Source organism: Tribolium madens, unplaced genomic scaffold, assembly GCF_015345945.1.
Source record: "Tribolium madens isolate multiple individuals breed KSU strain unplaced genomic scaffold, Tmad_KSU_1.1 Scaffold_11;HRSCAF=98;Tcas5.2_LG3b, whole genome shotgun sequence".
Taxonomy (NCBI): Eukaryota; Metazoa; Arthropoda; class Insecta; order Coleoptera; family Tenebrionidae; genus Tribolium; species Tribolium madens.
This window is the reverse complement of record NW_025400975.1, coordinates 4,620,666-4,633,650: the sequence shown is the minus strand read 5'-3', so window position 1 is coordinate 4,633,650 and position 12,985 is coordinate 4,620,666. Positions and strand designations below refer to the sequence as shown.

Here is a 12,985-nt window from a genome sequence, read left to right as displayed (position 1 = left end):
AAGAAAATATAAAAAAATATTTTAATTGTTACTATTTTTTAGTGAAACTAAATGTTTTGATTTTATCTTTGTAAAAATCTCTACTTTGCCTTGAATTCCATTCTGATGAAGTAAAACTACTGAAATAAGATATTAAAAATAATTACAAAGTTGTATTTTGTGTGGTTTGTGGCTAAGTCAATTGTTATAAATAGCTCTTGACTATATGGTTGTAATAAGTCAAAAAAAATAAATAAAAAGATACAAATATTAAGGACATTGGTGGTAAGGTATTTTTAAAACTTTTATCTGCAAGTTACGTTAAGTACTGTAAATTTCCTATACCTAATGTTTTAATCTGAATTTTTCATTTTAAAATATCGTATATACCAAATTTGTTTGTTATTCTGTAAAATAAAAAGGAAAAAAAATAAAATTTGAAAATGTTATTTATGAATTAATTTAGGAACTTTTGTGGATCAAAAAATAAAAAAAAATTAAAACAGTCTACGAAAGGAAAAACAATTTTTTGAAATTAGATGTGAATCTTGAAAAAAACTGTAAACTGTTACTTACTGTTTTTATTTGGTTTATTTTTTTTCTACATTTTTCTAATTAGTTTGAGAAAGAGATAATTGTGTTTAAACAGTTAGTTACGAAGTATTTTGTTTTTGTTTGGTTTTAAACTAAAATTGAAATTACTGAAATTGTTCAGTCCCATTTTAATTTTTTACTTGAAAAGTAACGATTCTTTGAACTAAAGATTATGTTTTTTGAACATTTTCTGAATTTAGGTTTTTCCCGAATATCTGGTGTTTTTTCTACCATTCGCAGCATTAAAATTTTGCAGCTGACAATACTCCCCGACAAAAGCCCCGTTTCTCATCTCACACTCATTAACCGTCTAATTTCGTCTTAGTAATTTGTGAGAAAGGAATGCCATATTCAGCACCAGTAAACTAAAAGATTAAAAACCGAATCAAAAATCGTGACATGTATTTTTAATGCACGTCACTCAAAGATGACCGTTGTAATAACTTTAATAGCATGTTAGATGGTAGATAGACCCTTATATAATGCGACCAGTTGTGTTTTTAATTAGCCTCGGAAGGACATTTCAAGGCCAGATGTTATCGCTTCATGTTTGTCCCCTTTTGTTCGATCATCACTGGCGTTCGTCGATGATCTCGAAACTTCCGTGTACCCAAGTTTCGTCACCTTTGTGCACTCCTCAACACCATAAACATGTCGCGTGACAGTAATTTAAGCCAACGATGATGAAAATTCCGTCAATAAATCGTAAATCACTGCGTGATAACCTCATTGTGTTTGAAAAAAAATTCGAAAAATTACAAAATCTGGCGGTTGTTAAAATCCGTTTAATCATGAATAATTTCATCGCGGAAAAAATTAATTGATGCTATCATTAATGGAGACTTGTCATAATTTAATTCGATAATTTATCGACCGGCTATTAGGTGTTTTCGACATTCCACGGTGTAAACGACCTAAAGGATTTGAGAGGTTTTCAGGGAAAGTTGTATTATAACCGTTTACGGTAAAACGACAAAAATTGGAGAAATTAAATTATGTCGAATTTTAATTCCGAAAATCACCTACGATTTTTTTCATTTTAAAATACCGAGAGTCTATTTCAATTAATCATGAGTCAATAATATTATTTTATTTTATGTATGTTGGTCGACTTGTAATAAGGAGAACGAACGTTCCGCCTAAACAGGAAGTGGCTTCAGTCTCGATCTTTATTGTAATGATGTTGCAAGGTCTTTGCAAAAACTCAGTTGTAATAAATGCAATAAAGTGGATTATAATAAGTGTGTTCGTCAGAAAGCTTATTATTAGTTTTTTTTGACAAACCTCGGTTTTTTACTTTTTGTTATATAATTTTTTTATTTTTATATCAGTGTTTTTTGATTTTCAATTATGTTTATTAACTTTCTTAATTTTTACTGTTCAGTTAATTAATTAATCAATTAAAAACTATTTATGTATAATGAAGATGTGATAATTTTTATAGGTTTGGTAGTCATATTTGTTAAACTAGAGAAAGGAGAGAATAGTATATTATAACACAAGATAGAGAAGAGATTTTTTATAGCCAAGCTGTTTATTTCAGCAGCATCTCAGGATATAATAAATCGAGGCTATTAAAATCTTCTCTACCGTGTTTTATATAAGATTTTTTTTACTACTAGCACATTTTTTACCCAGAAATGCAATCGTGAAAAATATAACCCTACTTAATGGACATGTGCCTCACGTAACATGTTGTAATTCTTAAGTACTATTTTTGTTAATTTACTATTACCTACAGTAATTAATTACTTACCTGATTATTAACTTAAGTTGGAAGAGTGGAAGTATTATTTTCTTATCATAAATGAGGTTATGTCATTTTTGTACTTCTGCAACTATTAAAAGAAATTTTCCAACTTCATAATATGGAATATTTGTTAAAATAAGAAAGAAACTTCAAAGAAAAGTAAAAAAGTGTTTAAATTTGCCTCACTACCGATAGTATTTTAACAAGAAATAAACCCATTTGTTGCTTTAACAGTTTTGACATAGACAGAAGCATTAGAGTTGGGGTTATTCTGGTGTTTTTAATGACGAAATGTAAGACTTTTTATTTGATTTTGCATTAATTTTATCCAGAAATACTTCCGTTTGTAGTTGTGGTGGTAATAGTTTTCAATAATAATTTTCTAGAAATATTTGTATCTATGTAATACCCTCCAACACCGGCATTTACCCACCTCTAATACATTATAGCCCTTGGTTTATAATGAAAATGATTATTGACTACTAGGAGAGAAAAACAACTTCACAACCTCTTGACAAACTAAATAATAGTATCTTCCACAGCTAGTAGTGAAAAAAAATATTAATTAAGAACGAACAATCTACAGAGTGTTTTTTTAAGGACTTTCTTTCGTTGTTATTTCTGTTATTTTAATGATCCAAAATTCTTTGAACATACAGAAAAATAAGCTGAAATCAAAAAATGTGAAAATGTGAAAAATTCTTATTTTTGTAAACTGTCTAAACTTTTCTAATTGACTACTACTCGAGCCTTTTATTTAAAAATATGGTTTTGTTTTCTTTTTATAAATTTCAAAATTGACACGATTTAGTTTCACTTTAAATCCCAATTTAAATCGCAGTGAAATAATTTTTGTGGCATTTTAACAGTCAGTTGAAAGTTTTCTTTTTGGATGCGGCAACGGTTTTTTGAGTCTCGAGTGAATTAATTCCACGCGTCTATAATGTACTTAAAAGTCTATCAAAGCTCTACGGTAGAATTCACAAAAAGTGAAGTACTTAATAGTAGTCTACTACATAATAATGTCTTTATTTTAAATAACAAAGTAATTAAAAAATATATTAGGTATTATGTGTATTTCTCTAAATTTTCAAATACTAAATTGAACAATCCAATAAATGGCAGGAAGACCTGCCAACTTCAATGTAGAATTAAATTAAACCAAACAATCTAATAAATGATAGAAATCTGAAACATGTACTTTACAAATTGAAGATCTTGATAAGCTTGTAGGTAGATCACTCTAGGTTTATTGTATTAATCTACTGTTGTTTTTGTTGGAATGAATGTTTTGATTTTTCTTTGTTCGTGTCTAGAAGCAACATAGAAAGCCTTTGAAATAACGGCTTTTTGCCGTTGTAAACCTACAAACATCTTAATTACGGTGTAAAGTACACAAAATGTTAAATTAATTACAGGTTCGCATCTGAAACGCAGGTGTTCGATGATCAAAATCTCCGAGAATGTGATTGATCGCTTTGACTCGAACGCCGCCATTTTCGTAGTACCAAAACTCCGTTGCTTTCTAAATCCTTCATTATCGCCTTCAAATGTGTTCTCTCTCGCACGTTGTAATTAAATTTGTGAACATTAGCAACATATGCGTTCGGGCCAAGAACCTATCGAATCAGGTGGTACGAATGGAAATTATGGAAATGACGTAACAATATTGTTGTGGTAGTACTGATTCGATGAGGTACTAGCATGGCGGGGCACGCACTGAGAAACAAGGATATGTGGAGTCGTAGATTATTCAGGCTCCGCATGCACCCAGACGACTTGATCTTGATTAATGACGTGCCCGGACTTCATGCGGCCACTTTTTGTTTTACAACACGGACGAACAGTCCGGACTGCTGTTCGAAACGAGGCTTGGATAAATCGGATGGTACTTCCCCCGCGCGGAAACGCGATTGTTACATCATTATATCGAGTAGGCTGTGATTGACAGCCATAATCGGCCTCTAACGCGATTTTTACTACCTGGGTACTTAATTTGAAAGCACTTTCTTACATATTTAACAATCAAAATATCACTCTCGCAGGTATATTTATAAAAAAAAAAAACAGTTTTGGATCATAAGTAGTTGTGCGCGTTGTAAGAAAGCCGTTTTCGGGCCGTTTATCGCATGAAACGCGACCACTTTTTATATGAAGGGTAATCCGAGCCCGACTCATCTCGACACCTAAATAAAGAACTTTCGTGACTCTGAAATTTCGATTTTACGCTTACTTAAATTACAGCAAAGTGGCGTTGACAGCGCGGATAATGCTACTAGGAGTAACAAAAATCGCAAAATCATACAAATTATAATGCAGTACTTACAATAAAATCATTTTTTAAAGAATATTGTAAAAAAAATAAAATTTTAAAGGAAAATTGATATATGTACACTACTTCAAAAAAGGAACAAAGATTTTTCCAAATTTTTTTGGTGATTTTTGAAAAGCTGTATTTAGATTTAAAAAAAAACTATTTTAGCTTCAAGTTTCTAGTTTTGCGCGAGAAAAAAAAAATCAAACTTTTGTGTTTTTGCTTTTGGTCCAGGGACGTGGGGATTTTTTTTAATTAAGTCAATGCATAGGCCGGATTGCATGTTTTTTGCCTTTAATATGCATTTTTCATATTCTCTTTAAGTCAATTTGTCGCTGAGATATCTGAAAAAGGATCCTTTTGTCTTTGATCATCGATATCTCAACAACCAATGACCACATAGAGAATATAAGGTTAGTGTCAAAAACTGGAATGTCTTACAAGATCCTTTTATGCTTTTAAAAAAAAAATATTTTTTTTACCCTCAATATTGATTTAAAGAAAAGAAAAAAAGTAACTTTTTGCGTTGTTTCAGTAAATCTACCGCGTATTCACTACTTGATGGGGAGACTAATGTTTTTAGGTGTTTTTACAGCTTAATGTAATAGCACTGTAAATTTTTACATTGATCCATTTCGGACCGATTGATCAAAGTTTTACAAAAGAACATATTGTTTCTGAATATTGTCTAATCTTCGTCAAAATGAGAAAAACTATTTGTTTTCAGCTTTTTTTACAATTTGACATGAGTTCAAAATGTTGTTTTTTAATCTAGATTCGACCTTTAAAAATTTAGGATTTTTTTTTATTCCTTTAATTTTTTGGAGTAGTGTAGTTAATAGTTATTTATTATACAAGACGATAAAGGGGATTGTTTATCTACTAGTGAAAAGGTTAAGTTCATGAGTGACGAAGTCAATATTTTTGTTCTATAGCAGGACTTAAAGTTTAAGAGAAAAAATAAAATTTCAAAAAAAAATTACAATTTTTGTCATTTCTCAATACGAAACGTCATACTATTTTTAACAGATTTAAAGCAACTTTAAACCTTCTTGACTCTAATTCGAAGAATAAAACGTATTCAACTCGTTTGAGTGTAAATCGGACGCTTTATTCCACCTCGTGGATGATAACATTAAATGGATAAAATAAGTTAAAAGATTTTATCTACCCTTGCTGTTAAGGTGTTACTTTATCTACCCTTGTGGTTAAAGTGCTATTATCTACTCAAAAGAGTTGATAAAGAAATAGTTTAACATCTGCTATAGAAAAAAAATTAAAAACCTAACTTTAAAAGGTAGATTATGTCAAATTTTGAGAATAATATGAAATTGAGATATGGTGCTAGGAAGATTTCATAATAAAAACAAAATTAACTTTTTTGAAAAGTCAAGATCTTGAAGCATGTTTTAAGGCACATGAAGATCTTGAAATAATGTCAAGATTTTATTGTGTATGTGTACTGTATGTCTTATTTAAAACAGAAAATTCAAAATTTTGTTAATTTGGTTGATAATTTTATTAATATCAACATCTGTTAAGATTTTTTTAGAGAAACGGTAATAAAACGTTGCAGAACTCTAAATCTTTTATATGTTGACACACCTGATCCAACGCTGGACTTTATGATCGTTTCCAACATGGCGTACAAATATTGATGGTACTGCTCTCGTGTCCATTTGTTCAAATATTTGTGGTTCGTGGTACTGAGGAATTTCACTTAAAACACACAGTCGTGGTCATTGTCAACACGATTTACCTCACGCAATTGCCGACACTAATGGTACGAACGAGTACTGATTATCAATAATTTCGTGACGAGACGGGGCGATCTCTTAAGTGGTACCATTAAACGATACAGGCCTTGTTACGGATATTTCTGCTGCAATTATACCAAGTACTGCCGTAAATTTCGCCCAACATAATTGATTTTGTATCAAGAACCTGTCTCGTAAGTTTTTATTTACCCTTGTTTAGGAGTGGTACCGTGAAAAACATTTTGTTCCCAGCGGGGGTTCTAATCTATTATAATATGTTCGAAAACGGTACCAATAAATTTCTGGTACTAGTCGTGCTAATCAGCTATTGTTCCAATTCTGTTATCAAACATTTTATTACAATACCTTGAGGTGCAGTGGTATCGTAGCGTGTCAATTTAATTAAAATTGCTTGAACGGATTCCAGAACAGATCAAGTTGACTTTGTTTGGTTCTGGTTCGTTTTGAGTTTGCAAGTGGTACCGCGAGGTTCCATATGTAATTGAAGTGAATGTTGTGAGTGTCTTGTGTTGTAAATTTAAATTGAACAAATTTATATTCGCTTTCTACATGCTTGTACCTTGCCGATGCAAGTCGGAGTGGTACCGTTAAATTAGCCATTTTATTCCTTCTAAGAGGTATTAAAAAGTCGTTTTCATGAAGCCTCAACGATCTTTGTACAAAAAATTAATTATGAGTCATAACAAACCTATTACAATATCACATTTTTTGTATGAGTACCGGTCACGAGTTATTCCGTTCTTTTGTGTTTGGTACCATCACATTCAATTCTTTGTGTTGCTCTGATTCGAAGCGACTGTTTCCTTACGTCTTCCCGGCAAAAAACTTGTTTCACAAGGATCTACTAATAGATTCATGCAAAAAGTACCGTCAGTACTAGAGACGTGTTTGTACTCCCTAAACTTGGAACCTTCTTGGTTCACGAGCCAAAAATGCTCATCAAACGGTACCACATCTTAGCATCTTATGGTACCATCTTCGTTTACATATTTTCTCGCGATGAGCGTTGCCCTTCGTCAAGGCCAAGAGTGACTTGCATAGTGCCGTTGATTAGTTCTTTTGTCCTGGAATAAACGAACCGAACTCTCCAGAAAGGCCGCGTTCCGATCATATCTTAGGAAAAAAGAACGAGCATTAATTAGGCAGGAGTGAGCACAAGCGAGACAAAACGATGTGGACGCGGCTTAACCGCGACCACTTGATTGCCTTATTATTATTGATGATGATGATAATAATAACGATAATGGGGATATTTCCAATGGAGACGGTACGCGACTACCATATGGTACGTACCTCTCAACGCAGATGGCGCTCTTGGACGTTAATTGGGAGAATTCTGATGGGAGAGCGGGCAAGGAGATAAGAAGGGTTATAAACCCGAGTGAATAGGCATTGTATTCGTAGTTTGCCATTTTGATAAGTGATAAACTCCTATGGCGCCATGGTATGTCAACATCCAACGGTCATTCAAGATCCTCAGAAACTACGCTTTTGCAAAATAATGGTCTTGCAAGGAAATTTCAAGATTATAGTTGAGATTTTAAGAGAGAACTGGATTGTAAGAAGAAATTAAATTTTTCAGCAACAAAGTCAAGTGTTTCGAGGGAATTTAAAGATTTGTGTTAATGATTTTAGGAGAAAATTTAAGAAAAGGGCCAAATTTTAAGAAAAAATTGGGGATCGTAAGGAAAAATGTTTACCTTCTCAGCAACGAAGTCAAGAGTTTGAGGGAATTTTAAGATTTTGTGTTAATGATTTTGTGAGAAATTTGTAAGAAAAGAGCCAAATTTTAAGAATTAATTGGAAAAGGAAAAAAGAAAATTTTTACCTTCTCAGCAACAAAGTGAAGAGTTTGACGGAATTTAAAGATTTTGACTCAAAATGTGAGATTTCAAAATAACGATCCTCGGGGAAATTTCAAAATAAAAGCCAAAATTTTTGGAATAAAATTGAGGAATGTAAGAAAAAAATTAGGCTTCTCAGCAAAAAAAGTCAAGAGCTTATTATAGATTTTGAGTTAAAATTTGATGTTTTAAGTCTTTATTATGATCTGTTGGAAGGTCAGTATTGTTGATTTTTAATTGAGGTAATCGATAAAAATTGTGAGAACTCAGTCCAAATTCTAGATTTCGAATAAAAATTTGACGTTTCAAGTCTTTATTACGATCTGTTGGAAGGTCAGTATCATTGATTTTGTGGTAATCGATACAAATTGTGAAAACTGAGTCTTAAAAAAGCAAAATAGTGGAGAGAAGTCTTGTAAAAACTTTGAAGAAGAAAGATAACTGAAAATTTTAAAGTGCTTCTGAGTAAAAGATTTTGATAATCAACATAGATTTTTGACATAATTGATCGATCTTGGCAACACTGAAAGTTTAAACAAAAACACGATTAGCCCGTCACACCAAACTTTTATTTTAATAGCACAACGCGTTTCGACCACAAAGTGGTCATCCTCAGGTGAGAATAAAACTAACTAATTTAACAATTGTTTAACAAAGTGGTCATCCTCAGGTGAGAATAAAACTAACTAATTTAACAATTGTTAAATTAGTTAGTTTTATTCTCACCTGAGGATGACCACTTTGTTAAACAATTGTTAAATTAGTTAGTTTTATTCTCACCTGAGGATGACCACTTTGTGGTCGAAACGCGTTGTGCTATTAAAATAAAAGTTTGGTGTGACGGGCTAATCGTGTTTTTGTTCATCGTTTCCATACCAAGAAGATCCAAGAAGAAGAACACTGAAAGTTATAAAAGTGTAAGATTTTTTGAGGGATGTTTATATCTTAAAGATATGGAAAGATTTAGCACTAAATCTCGCAATATTTGATATTTCGTAAAGCGGCATAAAAAATTATTTAATTTCTTAATTAAAATTATAAATTTTAAATATTGAAAAAGATTGAAGAATGTGTAGATTTAAAAGTTTTTTCAAACTGTATTCTCTAAAAGATTTTAAGGACAAGAATTATGTATTATTTTGGCAGTGACCAATATTTTGACAAGATGTGGAGATTTTAATTTTTTCTCAATGTTTTAGAAAAAAATTCTGATATAAAAAGTTGATTTGTGAATACAAATAAAATGAATTGAAAGTTATAATCTAGAGATCTTCAACAATTCTAAAAAAAAAGAGAACTCGATAGTTTGAAAAAGTCAAAATCTTGACGAAGGGTTCAATCGGGATCTTGAGGAAGGCGTAAATTTTGTCAGACAGAAGGTTTTTCAGAAAAACAGAGGTTTTAGTTTCTTAATAATTACGAGTAAAAAACGTGAAGCTTAAGAAGGATTTTTTATCAAGAGTTCATTAACAGCTAGCTGGTGGTGAAGTAATGCTGACTTTTTAGTTTTTTCTTATCTTACAGGTTGCACAAATTTCACCAAAAGACAAATTGACCAAACCATCATTTTCAGAAACCTGTTTTGAGCAGTCTTTTTCTCTGACCGGGTAATAAAATAATTGTTCCTTTTCGAGAACACCAAAACAGCTTTTTGCGACATACCCAATGCTGACAAATTAATAATTTTGACCTTTTTTGTCCGCTCGTTCTAATTCTGTGGTGAAAGTTGCACACGGATGAAAGAATTCGCGAACGTACAATTCATTCGCTTGATTTAATTAACAATTTCTCATAAATTCGGCATTTTTCAATTTAAAAAATCCGACTTGCAACAATGCCTGCATTTAGACAAGTAAAAGTCGCCAATGACGTATAATTGCAATAGCTTAAATGGTCACAGAAATCACCATTAACATTTGTTTATTTATAATCAAGTGGGCATAGTGTGGGTTTACGCGCGATTTTTCCTATCTTCGCAAATCGCAAAACATTCTTCCATTTTTTGCCATACTTTAAAAAAGGGAAATTTTTGTACGTTTTAATTTTACTTTCGGTCGAAGGCCGTTCCCAGGACCCCGACTAACGGTACCATTGCAAAATCGGTACCCATTTATGGTAATTATGGCCGGTAGGTGGCGTAGGAGGACCGGTTATTTCGCGATGATAGGTTTATTGTCGGCTGGAGTGGCCCTTTGTTGGTCTTTTTTTCCAAGAATTTACCTGGTCTCGAGTACGGTACTAGTCGCACGCCAGGTAAGGAAAGTTGCAGCTTAGGGGCGGGGGTGCGCGGGGGTTGTTACCGTTACGAACGAGTCGGTGGCGCCGCATCGGCAAATACTTTGACTCTACATGGATTTCTTCTTTCAATCGAGATCTCGATTTACGCCGCTTTTTGCGCTTGGTGACTTTTCGAAGCGAAGGTTTGCCACGTTTAATTGGCAACACTGATTACTATTACGGTTTGATAACGAAAAAGAACTTGAATAACGTATTGTTTTGACTCCCATGTTTGATTTTGCACTGTACTATCTTTATTGCTTGTTTATTTACTTTTATTTTCTACTTTACCAGGTGATACCGACACAATCCGACTCTTGCAACGACTTATTTATAGTAAAAAACGAGAAAATTGCGTTAAAGTTCATTCTTGCGTGTTATGATTGAAATGTCATAATTTTAATAGGACATTTGTGTCATGTACCAAATTTGATCAAATACCAGTATGATCTTTTTAAGTAAAAGAATGTTAAATGTACCTAACTAGAGCGCGGGAAAAAATTTCTGAAGCGAGACGGTTTTTAGTAAACAAAGATTTAAATACCACGACCAAGAAAATTTAAATATTTAAACTTCTTATCAGTCGTTTCGAAATGTAGTTATTTTAAATACAGCGTAGAAAGCGTTACCAAAACACAGCTTCCAAACAAAGGATCTTAAAAAAAAATGTATTTCGTAAAACAAACTTATAATTACTGCTAATTTTTTTTTTTTATAAAAAAAGCTTTCTGAAAGAAAGCTTATTTCGATACCAAAACCGATGCTTTAATGAACCATTTCAATACCAATTCGAGTGCTGCACACCACATACCTATTTTTATTTTTCAAACTTTGTGACATTTATTACCAACATTATTAGGGCAAAAGTTTCTAAATTTTGAAAAATTGACTTTTATTTTAAAAAAGTAAGTAAAACGCGCAAAATAGAAAAAATCTCATTAAAAAAATTGTTTCATAAGTCATAGTGGAAAAACTTTGAGGAAGAAAGATAATCATCTACCAGTTCATAATTGAAAATTCACAAGCACTATAAAAAAAAGATTTTGATAATCAACATAGATTTTTGACATAATTGATGGATCTTGGAAAAACTGGAAATTGTAAAGGTGGAGGGATGTTTACATCTTGAAGATATGGAAAGATTTAGCATTAAATTTCGCAGTATTTGAAGTTTCGTGAAGTGGTATAAAAAAGTGTTGCAATTTTTTAATTAAAATTATAAATTGTAAATTTTTTTAATTTTTTGTCAAACTGAATTTCCAGAAGATTTTAAAGACAAAAATTATACATTATTTTGATAGTGACCAATATTCTGATAAGATGTGAGGATTTTCATTTTTTCTCAATTTTTAAGAAAAAAATTCTGATATAAAATGTTGAATTGTGAATACAAATAAAATGAATTGAAAGGTACGTATATAATCCAGAGGTCTTCAATAATTCTCAAAAAAAGAGATAAAACTTGGTGACATATATTACCAACCACCAAAAGTTTCTAAATTTTGAAAAATTGACTTTTATATTAAAAAAATACGCAAAACGCGCAAAATAGAAAAAATAGCATAAAAAATTGTTTCATAAGTCATTTAAAACAAAACAAAACCCGTTCTTTAATATACTATTTCAGGTGAATTTTAACACTTAAAAATCTCAATTTTCAAAATAGTGTTATTTTGGTTTCTAACATTTTGCAGCGCTATTTGTAGATTGCTAATTTTTCTCCTATTTTTTTTAATTGTATGTTAGACTTAATTTTTATGTAGAAAATGGTTAAAAATTATACAAATAGTCAATGATGTTACAGAATTTTTTACGTCTCCTTTACTTTTATTTTTCAATTTTACTATTACTTAAAATTCTAAGAATGTTTGCTAAGCACTGCGTCTGCGCAATGAATATTTTTAACACGTTTGCTGTGTGCTATAACTTTAATTGATAATTTGATTTAATGACAATTTTTTTTTAAATCTAAAAAAAAACAACATATATGTAAATACATTCATAACCCATCTTCTTTCGTTTTGGATCCGAGAAAAACTTTTAATTTGTACAGAAAAAAATTGTGTCTAAATGTGTCTTCGACGATAATAATAATTTTATCGAACTTGATCCAGAGGTCACTTTTTTCTTTTAGGTCAAGCAGGAGCTTTCTTTGTTTTAGAAAATATCGTCTTGGTGCTTTTCGGTTTTAATGCTTTAGAAGCTGTTTCTGCTATAGCTTAAAATGGCGATCTACGCACTCTTTTCAGCAAAATCTTTCGATTTGAGTCGAAATGTGTTGATTTTTAGTGTTATACAATATTTTTAAGACAAGAGGTGTCTTCAGTGATTATTTCCAAGTCGTTGCTTGTAGAAATATTATTGCAAATGTCAATAAAGTCTGTTTGCTTTGAAACATCTGCTCAAACTGTCTTTTTCTGCGAAAGCCGAACACTACACTTTTTGTTAT

The 12,985-nt window shown here is 31.5% G+C and overlaps 1 protein-coding gene across 3 annotated transcripts in view; it reads left to right on the top strand.

The window, feature by feature from the left end:
- Nucleotides 1-12,985, top strand: part of LOC123015668 (epidermal growth factor receptor) — an 84,736-nt gene that overhangs the window by 64,969 nt on the left and 6,782 nt on the right. The gene's annotated exons all lie outside the window — the stretch shown is intronic.